Source organism: Vicugna pacos, chromosome 6 (assembly GCF_048564905.1).
Source record: "Vicugna pacos chromosome 6, VicPac4, whole genome shotgun sequence".
NCBI lineage: Eukaryota > Metazoa > Chordata > Mammalia > Artiodactyla > Camelidae > Vicugna > Vicugna pacos.
The window spans coordinates 90,343,531-90,360,070 of record NC_132992.1 but is presented as its reverse complement, the minus strand read 5'-3'; the positions used below and the strand labels follow the sequence as shown (position 1 = coordinate 90,360,070).

The 16,540-nt window shown below is 55.7% G+C and overlaps 1 long non-coding RNA gene across 2 annotated transcripts; it reads left to right on the top strand.

The window, feature by feature from the left end:
- The first annotated feature begins 986 nt into the window (after positions 1-986).
- On the top strand, positions 987-8,728 carry LOC140697196 (uncharacterized). Of its 2 annotated transcripts, XR_012074046.1 has the most exons (4): positions 987-1,247; positions 3,017-3,261; positions 4,235-4,337; positions 8,185-8,728. It is a non-coding gene; the product is annotated as an uncharacterized lncRNA (long non-coding RNA). The 2 variants fall into 2 exon arrangements; XR_012074045.1 differs by lacking the exon at positions 8,185-8,728 and having other exon boundaries at positions 4,235-4,382.
- Positions 8,729-16,540: the final 7,812 nt, after the last annotated feature.

Genomic DNA, 16,540 nt, shown 5'->3' with positions numbered 1-16,540 from the left:
CAGCTCCCCTCTCTCCCTTCAGTTGGAGACACTAACTGGCCATGATGTTTGGTGCTTTGGGCCAGAACAGATCCTTGTAAGAATACATTAACGTGCATTCAGATCAGAGTAGCCTTGCTCCAGAAGGCGAAAAAGCACGGTCCTGGGATTTGGGGATTGGTGGTGGCACCACGCCACTGAGCCCTGGGGGTGAATCCCTTCTCTATGTGCCTCAGTGTCCCTGCCTGCAATGTGTATGAGCTCGACTAAGCACAGCTGGTCCTGGGTCTTCCCATCTCTTCCTGCCTCCGTTGGACCTGGTCTCCATCCTCACTCTGAAGTGAACTCACTCTGTAAGTTCTAACAAGAAATATTATGATCTAACGTCTTGTGGCTTCAGGAGCCACATCTGTGGTAACACTTCAAATTAAGTGTCGTGAATGAGTAATTACTTTCTGGATCTGAGGAGTCCGATTGAATGGGAATCTTTATTGTGCGTTAATTAAATTCCTGCTTATTATTAAAATTATATTTTGGTGTTTTAATAACTCTATAAAGGACATGTAGATGAAGCTCAGAGATACACACAAGTGTGGATTCTTCTCAAACCCCAATAAATACTGGTATTAATTCAAATGTGTATGTACTGTGTCATGGAACTTTGATGGAGTTTATGCCTGAGATGGGTCGAGGTGTTGCAACAATGTCTGCGGCTCTTTGGGACCTGAGTTCGGGGATCTTTTGCTCTTCATGGAGTCTGAATTTGGGGCACGTGTCTTCACAGCTCAGAGTGGCTGGGAAATCACAGGAGATTTGGGGTGGTTATGACATACTCCTGTTGAATTCATTCTGGGCCATTCCAAGGACCAGAATAGAATCGAATTTGGAATCCTCTTGGACTCTGATTATTATTAGATCATAGAACTGTATGCGCTGGGTTGGTAAGAATTTCAAGTCATTTATTGCTGCTAATCAGAACCACCTGGGGAACTTTGGAGACGTTCACATGTCCCGCTGCTTCCTCGAGATGCTAAGTGGGTGGGTGGGGCGGGCCCAGGGGCTTTATACCTCATCCCTCCACTCTTCTACCTCTCCCTCAACCTTTCTGCCACTCGGGGGTCTGCAGAAGCCTCCTCTATAAGTTAGAATTAACTGGGGAACCCACACACCCCTGTCCTCTCTGGGGCATGGGCTCCGAAGTCCTGACAGCCCCAGGCCAGCCCCGCCTTCCTGCTTCCAAACGAGAGAGTTTCCCACAGCCCCAGAAGGTGAGCTCCTCACTGGATATCCTGGAGGGTCTAGAAATTTATTTCTCTAGGGAAATAGTGGTGCCCCAGGGTGGAGGAATGGTTTTATCTTCCCTGGGGAAGTGGGTGGAATATTTCGGAGGGCTGATTTGACACGACCATTTTAACGTGGCTGTCTTGATACAGGATGTGTATTGGTCAGGGTCTGGCAGGAAACAGCACCCTCAAACTGGGTCATCTGAGGAGAATGTAGCAGATGTGCCATCTGCAAAGGGGTGCCCCACGATCTGGTCCAAAGGTGGGGAGAGAGGGAGCCCTAAGGGGGTGGGGGTGCAGCAGCCTGAGGGAGGAAGCTGGGGAGCCAGGGCTGTGAGTCCTCAGGTCAATTTCCTGGGCCTGGAGGAGGAGACTGGAAGGCAGATGGGGAGAGGCAAAGGAAGACGGTGCAGGGATGGAGTGTGGCTCAGTGAGGGGATGGGGGCAGCTCTGGATCGTATCCAGAGCTCGTAAGTGACCCAGGGGCAGCTTTGTAGAGGGTCTGACCTTTGGGAGGGTCTTGATGGGGGTAGAATTGGGACTGATGGAGCTGGTGGCAGTGGCAGAGGTCCCAGAGGAGGCGCGAGGCTGGAGAGGAGGAAGCCTGCAGGTTGGAAGTAGGGGTGGAGGGAGGGGGAGCAGGTGTGGGTCTGATGAGAGCCTGGGAGCCAGGTGAGTTGGAAGGCCTGGCTCGGTTCCCTGCTGGCGAAAGGGTCTGACTCTCTGGGATGTCAGTGTTCACAGGAAGGGGTGATGCAGGGCCGTGTTTGGGGAAGAGGAACATGGCAGGTTGTATGCACTGGGGAGAGGCTGGAGGCCGGGGAGGTTAGGGGTTACTGTGCTGGCCAAGGGAGCGTGGATAAGGGTCTGGTCCCGGTGGCCACTGCAGGAATGCAAGAGAGGAGAGCAGAGTGAGAGGGTCCGAGGTTCTTGCTGGACAGAAAACTGATGGGAAAGTGGGGAGGGGGTGGGGGAGGATGCTCTGGCCCCTGGCCTGGTGGTGTCATGACACAGAGGCTGAGGACTGACCGGAGCCTACAGGACTAACACCGTTTCCCAAGTCCTCTGGATGCTGGCGGTGCTCGAGTCCCCTATGCCTGTGGCCTCGCTGCATCCTGCATCCTGCTCCTCATCAGAGTCACCTGCAGGGTCTGTTGGAAATACAGCTCTCTGGGCCCCACGCTCAGATGAGCTGGCCAGGCCTGGGAACCTGCATTTTACAGTGCCCTCCCCACCCCCTTCCCCCCGGGAGACTCTGCTGCAGCTGGGCTGGTCCGAGCTGCTTTTGTTTCCTTTTATGCTCCCAACCTCAGGGAAGGTCCGTGTGACTTTTCCTTTTCACTAGTGGGAAACTGAGGCACAGGGAGGCAGGGCACAGGTGACACGCCTGTGTCAGGGCCACCCTCAGCCCTGTGGCCTGGTGAAGCCGAGGCCTGTGGGGAATGGAAGGGTGGGCAGGGGCCGACTTTGATGCGTTTACTCTCACCTCCTGGGCTGCAGGCAGCTAGCTGGGAGGTCGTCTTCCCCAGGGCAGGGCCGCGCAGGGGGTGGGTGGGTGGGTGAGTGGGTGCCAGGCCCTTCCCGGTGGCCGGGGCCTTGGCAGACAGAGGCCGTGGCCTCGGCAAGCCCGAGCGGCTGAAGCTGGGCTGGGAGGCGTGGGGGGGGGAGCCTGTTGGCTGCGGGGCTCTGGGAGGATTGACCACCAAAGGGCCCTGCATGACGACGTGTGCTTGTCCCTGTCCCATCCCCTTCAGCTGTGAACTCTGCCGAGCAAAACAAATCGCGCTCTGGGGACCCTTCTTGAGTTTGTCGCTCTCCCCCCGGGCAGGGCCGTGGGCCCACCTCGCCCCGCCCGCGCAGCGGGGACCGCTATGCAAGTCTCGTGTCGCACGGTCAGACAGACCTGCAAGCTGCCCCCCGACCCTTCGTTTCTTCACCTACAAATTAGAGGTGGCATGTCCACCTTGTTGTGTGGTTACGGGGAATCAAACGACGTCAGGTGAGTAGCCCACACAGAGGGTTTAACACGTGGCCAGGCTCAGGGCAGGGCAAAGCTGCCCGGTGTCACAAGAACCCAGGGCACCGGGCAATTGCTGGTTTAGGCAGATATCGAGTGGCCACTTGTAAAGGGTCACGACTGTGCCCACTGCCGTGGGGACGTACACGGAGACAAGTAAATGGAACCTGGCAACTAGAAGCTTCTAATCTCCCGGGGGCTGGGGGCAGCGGGGAGAAATCCAGCTGAACGGACAGCGCACGTGTGCTCTGTCAGCACCCTCTGTGTCTCACACACTGGCCTCGCCCTTCTTTGGGTCCTTGGAAAGGTAAACAAGAAAAAGAAGAACTGTCTTAGCGGGATTTCCTGTGATGGGGCTGCCCCCAGGCTGCTTGTGCTCAAGCACTTGGCAACTTCTCCTGAACTTGAGCTGCACCTTCCCTCCTTAATGGCTCCGCAGACCCCCCTGCCCCCGCCCATCTTTAAAAACCCCACTCAGATGTTATTTCCTCTAAGAACTGCTCCCTGGCCTGCACGTCCCTCTGGGCTGGGTCAGTGGCCTCCCTGATGTCACAGCCTGGGGCTGGCATCATTAGCGCTCTGATCATGCTGCCTGGCAGGGGTGATTCTCTGACTTCCCACTAGGTCATTAGCTCCTCGAGGGCACACGTTTAGTTCACCTCTGTGTTCCCCAGTGCCCAGCCTCAGAGGAGGCAGAGAATAAAGGCCTGGTTTGTTACATGAATTGATGGACACACACAGAAAGAGATCACAGCCCCGGCCTGAAGGAACAAGCGCGGGTGCAGGGCGACCAGTCTTGACGGGCGGGGGTGGCTGATGCTCCGGGGACGCCCAGAGCCATCGGCGGCCCCCCCCCGCCCCCGGGATGCAGGAGGGCTTCAGGAGCAGGGAGCCTTTGGGATAGGGTGTGAAAGGTGATGTATTGCTCCTAAAACCATTCTTCTCTGTCTTGCAGAGTTGGGGCTGGGGCTGGAGGCCCAGCTGGTGATGAGGTGGAGCCAGAAACATCCCGTCTGAGCACTTCCTCTCTGCCAAGAGGCAAACACACATTTTTCCAAGTAGGAGAGCCCCTGTGCCTTCGTGGCCCAGCTGGCCACAGTTCACTTCCCGCTCAGTTGAGAGTTTCACTTTCAGGGAAGATGGGGCAGGAAGAGCTGGGGCGGGACCGATGGAGAGTGAAATGGAGCAGAACGGGCGGGTCCCTGGCTTCTGGCAGCACGCAGGGACGGACCCTCAGGGCTGGAGGACTCTGCCACTGGAGCTGCTGCTCTTTCACTTGCTCAAAAACGGGCCCAGGGAGCACTTCCAAGGGGCCGGGCTCCCTGCTCTGGGCTGGGGGTGGGGCAGGCGGACAAAGGGAGCGCCTGGCCCCCAACCCGCCACTGGGAGGTTACAGGTGCAGAGGCAGGCAGCTAAGGAGCTGAGCAGGGACGGTCAGCTCTGCAGAGACGGTCTGCGAGGTGGAGTGGCCGATCACGCCCATGTGCGCATTGAACAGGTGTATGTGCCCAGCGCTGTGGGCAAGACAAGGTCCTGTCCGACGGAGCTGATGTTTGGGTCGGGGAGCCCTCGCTCAAATTTATCAGAGCATCTCTAGCAAAAGTGGAGGATGTGGATAAAAATGAGTCATCTGTGCTGGGGGCCCAAGGACTCTGGGGAGAAGTACGAAAAAAGAACATGGTAGAAGTTCAGGAAAAGCCAATACGTCCCAAAAGATGGGAACCTGGGATCCTGATCTCAAGGCTTGTGAGCCAGGGGTGACGATCCTGTCTGTACTTCAAAAGCACTGGCGGGGAACATGAGCGTGTTTTTGGTGGGTGTGTGCCGTGATCAGACTGGCATTTTGAAAAGACGACGTGGCTTTGGCGTGGCCTGATTGGACGGGCAGGGGCAGAGCAGTCCGGGGGCGCTAGTCCTAGGGCGGGCGACGTGGCTAAGGCAGGGCTGCGGCAGGGCTCGGTCCGTGCGGAGTTAAGTTCAGTGCTCTATCTCAGCTTGTTTCCAGGTGTGCTTTTGAGCAGTGCCCTGTGTCCATTCTTTGCTGATGTTCTCAGGAATGCGGCCGAGGTGTCCTCTGCCTCCCCGTTCAGTGCGCTGGAGTTTGATGCCAACCACACGAGGGCTGCGCCTGGGCTCAGGGGCTACAGGGATACCTGCGGCTGTGCAGGCTCTGAGGGGCCCCCCAACCCCGCAGTTCCTGGGAGGGAACCGGGCAGAGATGATGGAGGTCGCGCTGCCCTTTGGGAGCCCTGAATGCCCCGAGGAGCCACGGAAGGACTTCCGCCTGACTGGGTGCCTGAGCCTCATTTGGCTGCAGAAAGCAAGGAAGGGGCGCCCAAGGGAACAGCACGCGTAGAGGCGTAGAGCCCGAGAGAGCTGGCACGGGAGGGTGGTTAGGTGTCGTTAGAAAGGAGCGTAGGAGGTGGGGACGGAGAGATGCCTGGCCAAGGTGGGCTGTTTGCAGAAGCCAGGTGGGAGGCGGGGGCTGGGCCGGACGAGGCCCAGGTCTGCTCCGGGCAGTGCGCGCTTCCCGCAGGTGGCCCTTTGATCTCCCAACAAATGGCCTATTCAGCATCGAGGAGACTGGGCTGCCTCCCGGCAGCCAGGGTGGGGAGGTGGCAAGACATGGGGGATCGTCTCCGAGTTCCAGGGCGGGGATCCCCTCTGGCACTCCCACTGCCCACACGTGGGGCCGCCAGGTTCCAGCTGCCCTTGGGATGGCCGGCTGCCAGCGACTCCCCTGACGGGCCCCAGGGCTGGCCTCGGGGTCTGGGGCATCTGGGGGGCCCTCTGGCAGCCTTTGCAGGTCCTGGGGCCGGAATGGGTGTGGAATGGGGTGGGATCACCTGGATGGGGGTGTCCGTGGGAGAGGGCTGTGTTTGTGTGTGTGTGTGTATCCTCCTGTCAGAACTGAGGGATGGGGTGCCCTCCCTCCACTGGAAACATTTGGTGGTTGAAGCCCCACTAACTGGAAGAGACAGGGCTGGACACTGCAGCCCTAATACTGAAAAGGTTGAGGTCTCCTCCCCACCTCCCACCTGCCATTCAATAGTCAGTACTCAAACCCCAGGAGACACTTCCCCCCCCCCCCGAAATGATGCTAAATGTTAATGAATGCTGAAAACAAGCAGCTTCTTTTTAGACTCTTGGGTTCTTTCCCTTTATTCATTGATGGGTGTCTCTGCTTCTCTGATGTCCTAAGGAGCATGTATTTCAAAGGCCTATTGGCTAAGGGACGGTTCTGGAAAAAGGCCAGTTTGCAGATTGCCACATTAAGAGAGAAAGCTGGGGCTGAAAGGTGTTTGGGGCAGTGTGTGGACTCACACAGTCCTGGCCTTTGACCTTCCTGGCTTCACCTAGCTGTATGCCTTCAGGCAAATCACATAACCACTCTGAACCTCAGTCTCCTCCTCTGGAACCCGGTATTAGTGCCCATTGGCAGGGTTGCTGGGAAGAGCGAGTGTGCCAATACAGACCGAGTGCTGTGCATCCGCATAATAGATGCTCAGTGAACATTAGCTCCCCATCTCTTAAGAAAGAAAAGTTGGCTTAAGAATAAACTTTAATTAAAATGTTTTTGTTTTGCTAAGAAGGGGCCAAAAGTCACAAAATTATTTACAGATTGTTTTCACTGACTTAAAAAATCCAGGAGATTATTTAATCAACCGTCTGTTTTCTTCCTCACAGCAGCACTGATACACTCATCTTTGAAAAGTCAAATTCAGTCCTTTAAGTGTTTGAATTTATTTTATTCATTTACTCATCCTTCACTTCTGCAAACAAGTAGTGAACACCTGCTACGTGTGAGGTCTGGTGCTGCTTCCAGGGATGCTGAAAAGAGCGGGGAGGGGGTTAGGGCTGTGGGAAAGGGCAAACTTCAGGTCTGTTAGGTCCCTGCAATTTACTAACCGTGACCTCGGGCAAGTCATTTCAACTCTGTAGCCCTCAGTTTCCTCACCTGGATAATCAGGATAATAATATTTCCCCGGCAGAGTTGTTTGTGAGAATTAAAGGTAATGCATGTGAAACACGCGGTGCACGGAGCAAATGGCTGCAGCCTTAGTACTAAGACGTGGCCCCCGCTCTTTAGCGCCACCGGCCTCTTGTGGGGACACTTGGCGGGCGGATACAACCCAGAGTGACTTGTTCCGTGCAAAAGTGCATCCCTCCTTCTGCCTCCATGTGTAACCGGTGGGGCAGGTGGGCTTGGGGACTTCTGGGAGGAAGCTGACCCCAGGACATTTCTCTGGGTGCCTTTCTATCCTGCCCATCTGTAAAAGACCACCAAAAATGCACCGAGTCCCCAGCGGGCTTCGAAGACGTTGCTCAGAGCTGGGGCTGAGCAGGATGCCGACCAGAGCCCCGTGGCGAGTCTCTGGGAGTCTGGCTGGCTGGGTGCAGGGCTTGGATGAGTGGGAGCAGCTGAAGGAAAAGGCAGAACTGGTTCCTCCGAGTGTGTTTATCCTGCTGATCTGACCTCAGAGCCCAGCCATCCTAATGATTTTTAATGACAGTAATGTGTTCCCCGTCTTGACTGGACCCATTGGCCATGTTTCCCACGTCGCCCCGTGGAAGTTAGTTCAGATGCCAGGTGGGATTACGTGGTTGGGCTTTTAGTTAAAAAGGCTTTAACTCGGGACTCTGCTCGAGCGCAGTGGGGTGGCTCCAAACTGAGCCCCTCGGTAAAGCCAGCTGGGACGGGGTGCCGGGATCTGGAAGCAGCTTTGAGGTCAGGAAGCCCTGGGTGCCACTCCCCGCTGGCGGAGCTCTCAGGAAACTGGCTCTGCCTCTCTGGCTCTGGGTCCTCGCTGGTCTCCATCAGCCAGCAGGGCGCAAGCTCCCTGCGTCTGTACGCAGCCCTCATCCTCTCTGTGCCTGAGCAAAGTGGATGGTGATTTTTTTCAGGTGCCTCCCGGTGTTACCATCCTGTGACTGACGCTTGCTGGCCCGATCCTTCCTGCCAACTCCTACTCCCACCCACCTGATAAATACCTGCCCGTGTCTGATGTAGACTTGACAAGCAATTTCCCAAGAAGGGCTGTGGTGGCCCTGAGTGGCCGCCCTCCTGAGGCCCCCCAGAGCCGGCTGAGCTCCACGGAGTAGCCCGGGTGCCCCTTCATGCCGGCTGCCTCCAGACAGGGGGCACCAAGAAATACCGAGGCCCGAGTCCTCTTAACTCTCGTGATGCAACTGTCACTGGGGCAGCAGAGGTTTCTAGAAAGTGAGAGCCCCTCGTCAGCCAGGAAGGGTTCCGGTCACCAGTCCAGCTCCCAGGCAGGTGCCAGCTCCTGCTTCGCTGGGACTCAGCCTCCTTCATGAGCAGCCCCATCCCGGCCAGCTGAGTCACGGGGACTCTAGCCGGAAGAGGGGGGTGCCTAAGGCCCCAGAGCCTCCTGGGGAAGGCGGGGTAGCTTCCCAACCTGCGGTGCCGGTGGGATCCCTGTCCCCGGGGGGCCTTTTGCTCACCTCCTTCCATTCTACAGACGAGCACCCTGAGGTCTAGTGATTTATGATAAAATAAAGATCATGGTGGTAGTTATTACACATTGAGCAGAGCCAGACATCTCGTTGAATCCACACGACTACCTGGTTCAAATAGGCAACGACAGTCCGATTTTATAAAGAAAAAAGCGAAGGTACCGAGCTTGTCATAAGTTTGCTTAAGAGCGAGAGAGCCGGGCAGCTGCACCCTCGGTTGTAGGGCACTAGGCGAGCATTCATGCCGCTGATTTGGTGTCCACATCCATTACAGCAGCAAGCCCTGGGCCTAGGAAGAGCATCCATCCCTCTATCCATCCACCCACCCATCCACGCATCCATCCGTCCATCCGTCCGCCTGCTCATCCATTCAACCACCCATCTCCCCATCCTCCACCCATCCCCCATCCATTATCCACCCCCACCCCCCATTCCCCATCCATCCCCCATCCCCACATCCAGCCACCCATCCACCCATCCGACCATCTATCCACCCATCCATCCATCCACCACTCATTTATGAGGGAATGCACAAAGCAGCATTTTGTGAATGAGCACATTTATACTCTCCAGAAATACCGACTATTCCTCAGGCATACCATAGGTGCTCAGCAAAACGTCTTCTGCTGCCTTTTGCTGAGAGAGGGAAAGGAATACATTTAGACTTCGAGGTGATTGAATTAGGACATAAGTAACTTGAAAACAAATCGCTTTTGAATTTTAGAACCACAACATGGTAAAGCTGGAAGGGACACTGATTATTTTGACCCAGTGCTCTCATGTCACAGGTGAGAACAGTGGGCCCAGTGCTGGGAAGGGCCTTGCCAGGGGGCGGCCAGCGGCTGTGACCACGCCTGGTCTCGCCCCAGCTGCCTTCAGGCTGACAGCACACGGCGGTACGCTCACAAAGTAGCTGCCCCTCTGGTGTCTCCAGGACTGATGGCATTAATCCCTGCTTTGAGAACATGCGGGCCTCCAGCAAGATGTGGGCTTGGAGGTGGAGGTGACAGGAGAAGAGAACGGAGTCCTCACCGTGTCCTCTCGTCTCGTTCACTGGGAGGGAGGCATCCTGGTCCCATTTCACAGAAGGAAACAGGAAACCCGGAGAGGGGAAGTGACCCGGCCACAGGCACACAGGGTTGCTTCGGGACTTGGGATGGAGCAGGTGGCCCTGCCCGGCAGGAGGGCCTGGGCTTGGAAAGTGCACCTCACTCCTGTGAGGATTAAATGGGTAACCCCCACGAGGGCTGACCCGCAGCCAGCACCCATTGCCAGCTGGAATGACCACTGTTACGATGAGATACCTTTGTTTCCAGACCCAGGTCTGCCCGCACTCCTTGGGTGACCCTGGGAATCCCTTAAAGTCTCTGATCCTCGGGGCAAGATAAAGTGGGGCTGGCAGCACCCCCCCGTCCCCCCAGATGCTGGTGCTAAGGTCCCGGTGTCCTGCTCAGCCAGCACCAACTGTTATTTTTATTTCCATCTCTCTGGAGAGGTTGTGAGAGTTAAAGAACAGGAAAAGGGGTTTCGATGCTGAAGAAAGGCAGGGGTGGGGGGGAGGGGAGCCGGGAGTCAGCTCCTAGGGAGATTCTGGTTTTTGGCAATTTCCCCCAGGCTCCTCTGGAAGGATTGGCAGATACCAAATGTCCCTCTTGCCTCATCTGAATGGACGTTGCAACATCAGCTTGGAGTGAGGAATTGCACTGTCCTGGGCGGGCCACCTGAGTCATGGGAACGGGGGAGCTCCCCCCGGGGACGTCCTGCAGGCCGACAGGGCCTGGTCGGCAAGATTGGTGGTTAGTCAGGGGCCTGGCGGGCAGGACCTTGTTCTGCAAGTAACCATCTGTCAGGCGCATTCCTGGGCTAGCTTGAGACACACCTGGAGATCTCCATGTGCCCGGGGGAGGCTGGAGGGGCTGCCCTTGCCTCGCAGGAGACAGCTGGGACCCCTGGGCCTCCGAGGTGCACCCAGCTTCTCTTCCTCGCTCGGCCACCCATTGCCGGGTGAACCTTAGGGCTCCCGTGTGTAGAGGAAGCTGTGGGCCTCTAATATCTGTCTCCAGTTCAAATCCTCTGTGTTGGGCTCTCAGAGTTGTTACTCAGCCCAGAGCCTGGTGCACAGCGGGTTCCCTGGTAGCTGTGATGTGAACAAATGAATGAATAAATGAATGATGGATTAAAACACACCCCCACCCCCTCCCTCTCCTTTCCAGCCCATGGGATGCTGTGCTCCGGGCTCTGCTCAGAGCAGAGTTGGCAGCCAATGCCGGGGGGCTGCCTAGCCCAGGTGCGGATCCCCCCAGAGAGGCTCAAGCTGGCGGATTAGAACAAACCCATTAAGGACCTTTGTGTATTTAGCCTTTGGGAGGAAGGGCAATCTTTTGAAATCAGACACATCGTGTTGTTAAGGTGAGTGTAAGTTATTTTTGGAGGTAGGGCCTGGACGTGGCGGCCAGAGCTCACGTGAAAAGGCGCGTTGCCGATACAGGAGGTTAGGCCTCGTTACCTGAGATAGCCTCCCCTGTTGAGTGAAAAACGCAGTTTTCATCAGCCCCGTGTTAATCACGGCCGCCCAGAGCTGCAACTGGCAGGAGCGTGTGTTTAGCTCATGACTCAGGACTGACTCAGCACTGGGGACCGTGCTTTCCACGGCCTCAGGCCGGCCTCCCTGTTTTCCTGGAAACGCCTAAGTCGTTTGCCAAGCCCCTCGACAGGGCCCGTGGAGCTTCCAGAGGGTGGGGAAGTGCCCTGGGCGACGTGCTCCCTCCCTTAACCTCAGGGCAACCTGAAGACCCCTCTGGAAAGCCGACCGGACGGTGGGCGATACTAGCTTGGATTTGCAGCCGGCACTTTCTGACTTCGGACTTACTCATTTCTTCCCGTTGCCCGCTGGGAGGGTCTCCCTCAGGTCGCCTGCAGGGCTTGGCGTGGCTGTCCCAGGAGCGAACTGGTCTCAGGAACATTGATCTTGCTTTGTTTAAGCCGTGGCCACGCTGCTCAGGACTGAACTTGTTTCTGGATCCGTCTGAAGGGCTCCGAGGCCACGCCAGGTGATAAAACATGAAGGCCCTTCTGGGCGGGGAGAGAGGACCGGGTCGTAAATCCTGGCCGTGCTTCTGGATCGATTGAGGGCCCGTCCATTCCTGTCGCCAAGACAAACACCTTCCTGCTTCGTTTACCTTCTCACCCGTGGCCGTCTGGAGTCGCCGCCCGGGCCTGACCTCGCAGTGGCTGCTCGGAGGGCTGGCGGGCGCCCTGGACGGGGCCGTGTGTGATGTGAGTGTCCGACGCCCTCAGAAGTCATCCATTTCCCTCCTGGCCTCCTGGTCCTCCGTGACTCACAAACTGAGTCTCATTTCTTGTCCCCTTTCATCTCCCGGCCTGGGGGTGGGACTTAGCAGGCCCATTTGATAGATGAGGAAACCCACGTTCAAAAAGGCAACGTGACTTTTTGGAGTCAAGATGAGAGACCAGGTTCTGGTTGTCCTGGTCTGACCTGCCTTGGTCTCTCTGGAGAGGATGAGGTGAGAATCCTGGCGAACTGGCCGCTACTAATCACTGGCCAGCACCCTTCCACGGACGGCCAGGGCACGTGGCGGCCCGAGAGTGTAACAAGTGCAAGCGTGTCCACGATTCACATCCGTCGGCTCATTTTTTCCCCCTTTTAGGCACCCGAGGGGCTGGGTTTTGTTACTCCATCTTTTCAGATGAGTAAACTGAGGCATAGAGAGAAGTTAGGCATCTTGTTCACAGTGACGCAGCCCGGATGCTCGGGACGGCCCAGCTCACGGTGATCCAGCCCGGCTGCAGCCTGGGTCTGCCTGGCTCCACGGGCAGGCTCCCCCCAGCCCCTTCGACAGCGCCTCACCCCTTACGTGCGTGCCTGGAAGGACAGTGTGTGTGGAAGGAGGCCCAGGAGGCAGGGGCAGGGCAGATGCTCCTCCTTTTAGAGATTTACAAGGCACCCGAGTGCTTTCAGGACGTGGAGAAGATTTGCTGTCCCCAGTGGACTTAACTCAGTCTGACCCTCCAGGAAGTCTTTTTCTGTCTTTTTTGTTTTGTTTTCTCTTCTCTTCCCTTCCTTCCTTTTCTTCCTGATCTCTCTCCTTTCTTTATTGCCCTCTGTTTCTCTTTGTCTGTCTGTCCCTCTCTCTCTTCCAAATCACCAAGGACCATGGGCTCTTTGGGAAGCAGGGCTCTGGGATGCTGAGGACGAAAGAGCTCAGACTCAGTCTGAACACGTGTTTGTTCCAGCGCCTGCTTTGTGCCTGGTGCGGAGGAGACGGACTCCCTCTCCCTCCTGACAACCGGCATGGAGGCCCTTAGGGCTCCGAGAGCTCCTGGTAATCCGTGGCACCCATGCCTCCGAAGCCTAGTGGTCTCTCAGCCTCCTCCCCCTGGCCCCTTCCTCCCACGACCGCGGACACTTTAAATGTGTCGGGTTGGACCCAGGTTTGGCTGGTGTGGCATCTTCTGCTTCCGGCTGACCACTCAGCATCTGGTCATCCCTCCCTGGGTGTCAGCTCAGCCCGAGGCTGAGGCCTGCCGGTTGCGCGAGGCTGTGGTGAGAGGTGGAGGCTGACTGTTCATTTCCACACAAATTAGCGGCCAGTCCGCACATGCAGCTGTCCCCACCGCGGCAACAGGAAAGACGGGCTCTGCTGTGATTTCCTTCACGTCTTGTTCTCTGGTCAGAGCTGGTCTCAGCTGTCAGAGTGACATATTGCTCCCTGACACAATGGCCATTGCAACACCGTTTTTTTTTTTTTTTTAAATAAAGATTTTGAATGCAGGGAAATGTTCAGCTCCTTTGAGATGCCTATGGTTGACTGATGCTAAGGGACAGTTCTTGTCCTCAAGATATGGCCTGGCTCATCTTTTGCTCCGACTATCAGACCTGTTGTTTTTTTATGTAACTTTTCTTTGAGGATCTCAAAACAACTTTTAACCAAATGGTGATGATTCATTTCTGGATGGGTCGGCAGAACTAAAAGATTAAGATTTGCAGCTCCTCCTGGACCAACTCCCCTTTTATCTCTTCATCTCCTTCCCTTTCTCGCTTACCTGCCCCGCCCACCTTCCTTTGGCCTCCTCTCCCAGCCTCAATTAGCAGAAAGGAGGGGCCGCTTGGTCCAGGGTGCTGTCGTGGGTGGTCCAGAGTGTTGAGAGCATTTTCTCTTTGCATCTCCAGCTCTGGGGTGACGGGCTGCTGACATAAGTGGGAAAGTCTTCCTGGGAGATTTCAAAGCATTGGAGATGCAACTGTTGATGGTAAACTAAGAAGAAAAAAAAAATAGGCAAAATATCCCAAAGACAGAATTTGGAAAAGATGGTCTGATGTCACCGCCCAGCATTCAGATCCCATGCTCTCAGGCTTCTCAGACCCGTATTGGAGGGTGGGAATAACACAGCAGGGGGGAAGGAGGATGTTTGCTGAGAGCTCCTCTGTGCCAAGTGCTTTTTTTGATACCCACAGGTTTTGGCACCCTGGACCAATAATAGTGACGATGGTGCTAGCAAGCCCACACAGGGCACAAAGCACTGGGAATGGTCCTCAGTGCTCTGCGTGTGCTAACTAATTTAGTTTTCACAGTAGTCTTATCGAGTGGGAACTATTATCCGACTTTACAGTAGAGGGTCTTGGCGCCCAGAGATGTTAAGTAACTTGATCAAAGTCACACAGATCAGAGGTGATAGAGCCAGAAATCAAACCTAACCAGTCTGTGCCCCAGGGTCCGTGCGACTCTCCGCTTCTCCAGACTGCACAGTCCTTGGTAGAGACAGGCTTCTTCGGAGGCTACTAGCTGCTGGGGGCGGGGGATACTGACTGGGGGCAGGGCTTGTGGGGGCTGCATATCTAGACCTCGACTCTAACACCTATAGGAACACAGGTCTCCCAAACATGCTTCTGGGGGCGAGAGCACTAAATGGGACGCCTCAGCTCAGGCCAGGGATGGTAGGGGGTGTCTGGGTCACCATGAAGCACAAGTGGACCTCTGCCCGGGGAAAGGACAGCCTGGGCACCCAGGACGAGCATCACACATAAATCTGAGGCTGACGGGGACAGACTATTATCTGTTATGGTTGATCTTTTGGACCATTTGTTAGTGAGGAGCTCGAGGTGTTGAGCTCAGAAGGTAGATATTATGCTCACGGCACAGTGGTCCTTGCTTCATGGGGGGGCTTCCAACTTTCAGTTCACCCTTTGGTTGCTCGAGTTCCAGAATCCCTGCAGACGCCGCTCCAGCCAGCAGGACAGAGGAAGGCACGTGGGACGCAGAGATCATTAGAGGCAGGGTTTGAACCCGAATGTGGACAAAGCAAGTGGAATTCTGTCCGGCCAGGCGTGTTCCCGGCTGGTGTGTCTCCTGGTGGATGTTTGCATGAATTCTGCCTTGTTCCGTCTTATTTCATTTTATTTCCATCTTCTTGAATGTTTCATCCTTCCCGCGGTCCTGTGCTTTGGCGGTTGATTTCCACTCTCCCATGTGGAAGCAGGGAGTGAGCGGCCTGTGGTCCACCCCAGAGCACGTGTGCGGAACCAGGATTCACATTTTCCCCTAGGTTGGCCGGTGGTATCACCACTCGCTGGGCCTTGCCCTGCAAGTCCGTGGCTCTTCCTTCTCTCCCCTTCTCTGTCTTTCTCCTCTGGGTCTTCAGTGGAACAGGGTGGGTCAGGAGAGGGGACCTCTTAGACCACGAGCGCCTTCTCCTTGGCCACTGTGCCAGTTCTGAGTCTTCTTGGCCTTCGAGGTGCTGAGTTTGGAACTGCAAACAGCAGCCCCTTTGGAGTCTAAATTCGGTTTCCTCTTGGAAAAGGCCTGCTTCCTGATTGTTAGAGAAAGCGAAGAAAGTCTTTAAAAGGCTCTGTTGTTCCTATTGGCCTCCAAACCATTGGGCTCCAGCATTTTGATGATTTAAGTGTGGATGGATGAAAAACATGTGGTCCGTGTTTCCCCTGAATTCAAATACATATTGAACTTAGAGGAAAGTTAAAAAAAAAAAAAAAGGCCAGGGAAACAATCTGGGTTTTACTCAATGTCCTGACTCTGAAAACTTGGAGTAAGGTATTTGCAGGTTACAGGGTCCAAGCAGGCCCTCGTGGGCCCTCTGGAAATGTCTTCAGTTGGCTTGGAGGCAGAAGGGACTTCCCAGGATGGGACCAGGTTGGCTTCCTGGGGGAGGCTGAAGGAATGAAGAGGAAAATAAAGCTTCAGTGTCCTCCCTTGCAGAGACCCCCTTCCATCCTAGTTTTGCTCAAAGTATATCCATCTCTGGCCAGTGAGCATCCACGGGGCATCGACTTGGCGCCGGCATCCCTACTGGATTCTGTTTCAGCTTCGGGTGCTGGTTCTCTCCTGTCTCAGGCTCCATCCAGTGGAGCCACTCACTGTTCCCGCCCCTCCGCCTTGCCTCTACCTGGCTCGCCCTTCCCAGTCTTTCGCTATCGCAGCCTGTCTGTTCACACCTGCAGTATGCACCCCAGTGCTTTGTCCAGAATCTGCGCCCCATCAGCACTTGGAGTGGTGTCCAAGGACTCACAGAGAGAGGAGTCTCCTGCAGATCCAGAACTTGTGATGAAATCCATAATTGCTTCTCTTTAGACTCAGCTGGCCGAGTAGAGTGGAGGGATGTTAGCGTTTGCTCCGGACGCTCAGCCCCACCTCATCGTCTGGGGAGGGTTTTCTCGGGCCCCTTCCCTCCCTGCCTTGTTTACCGCAGGCGATGATTTTCACTTCAGAGAACAGGCAAGGGATTCTGCTTTCATGTGGTTGGGAAGCAG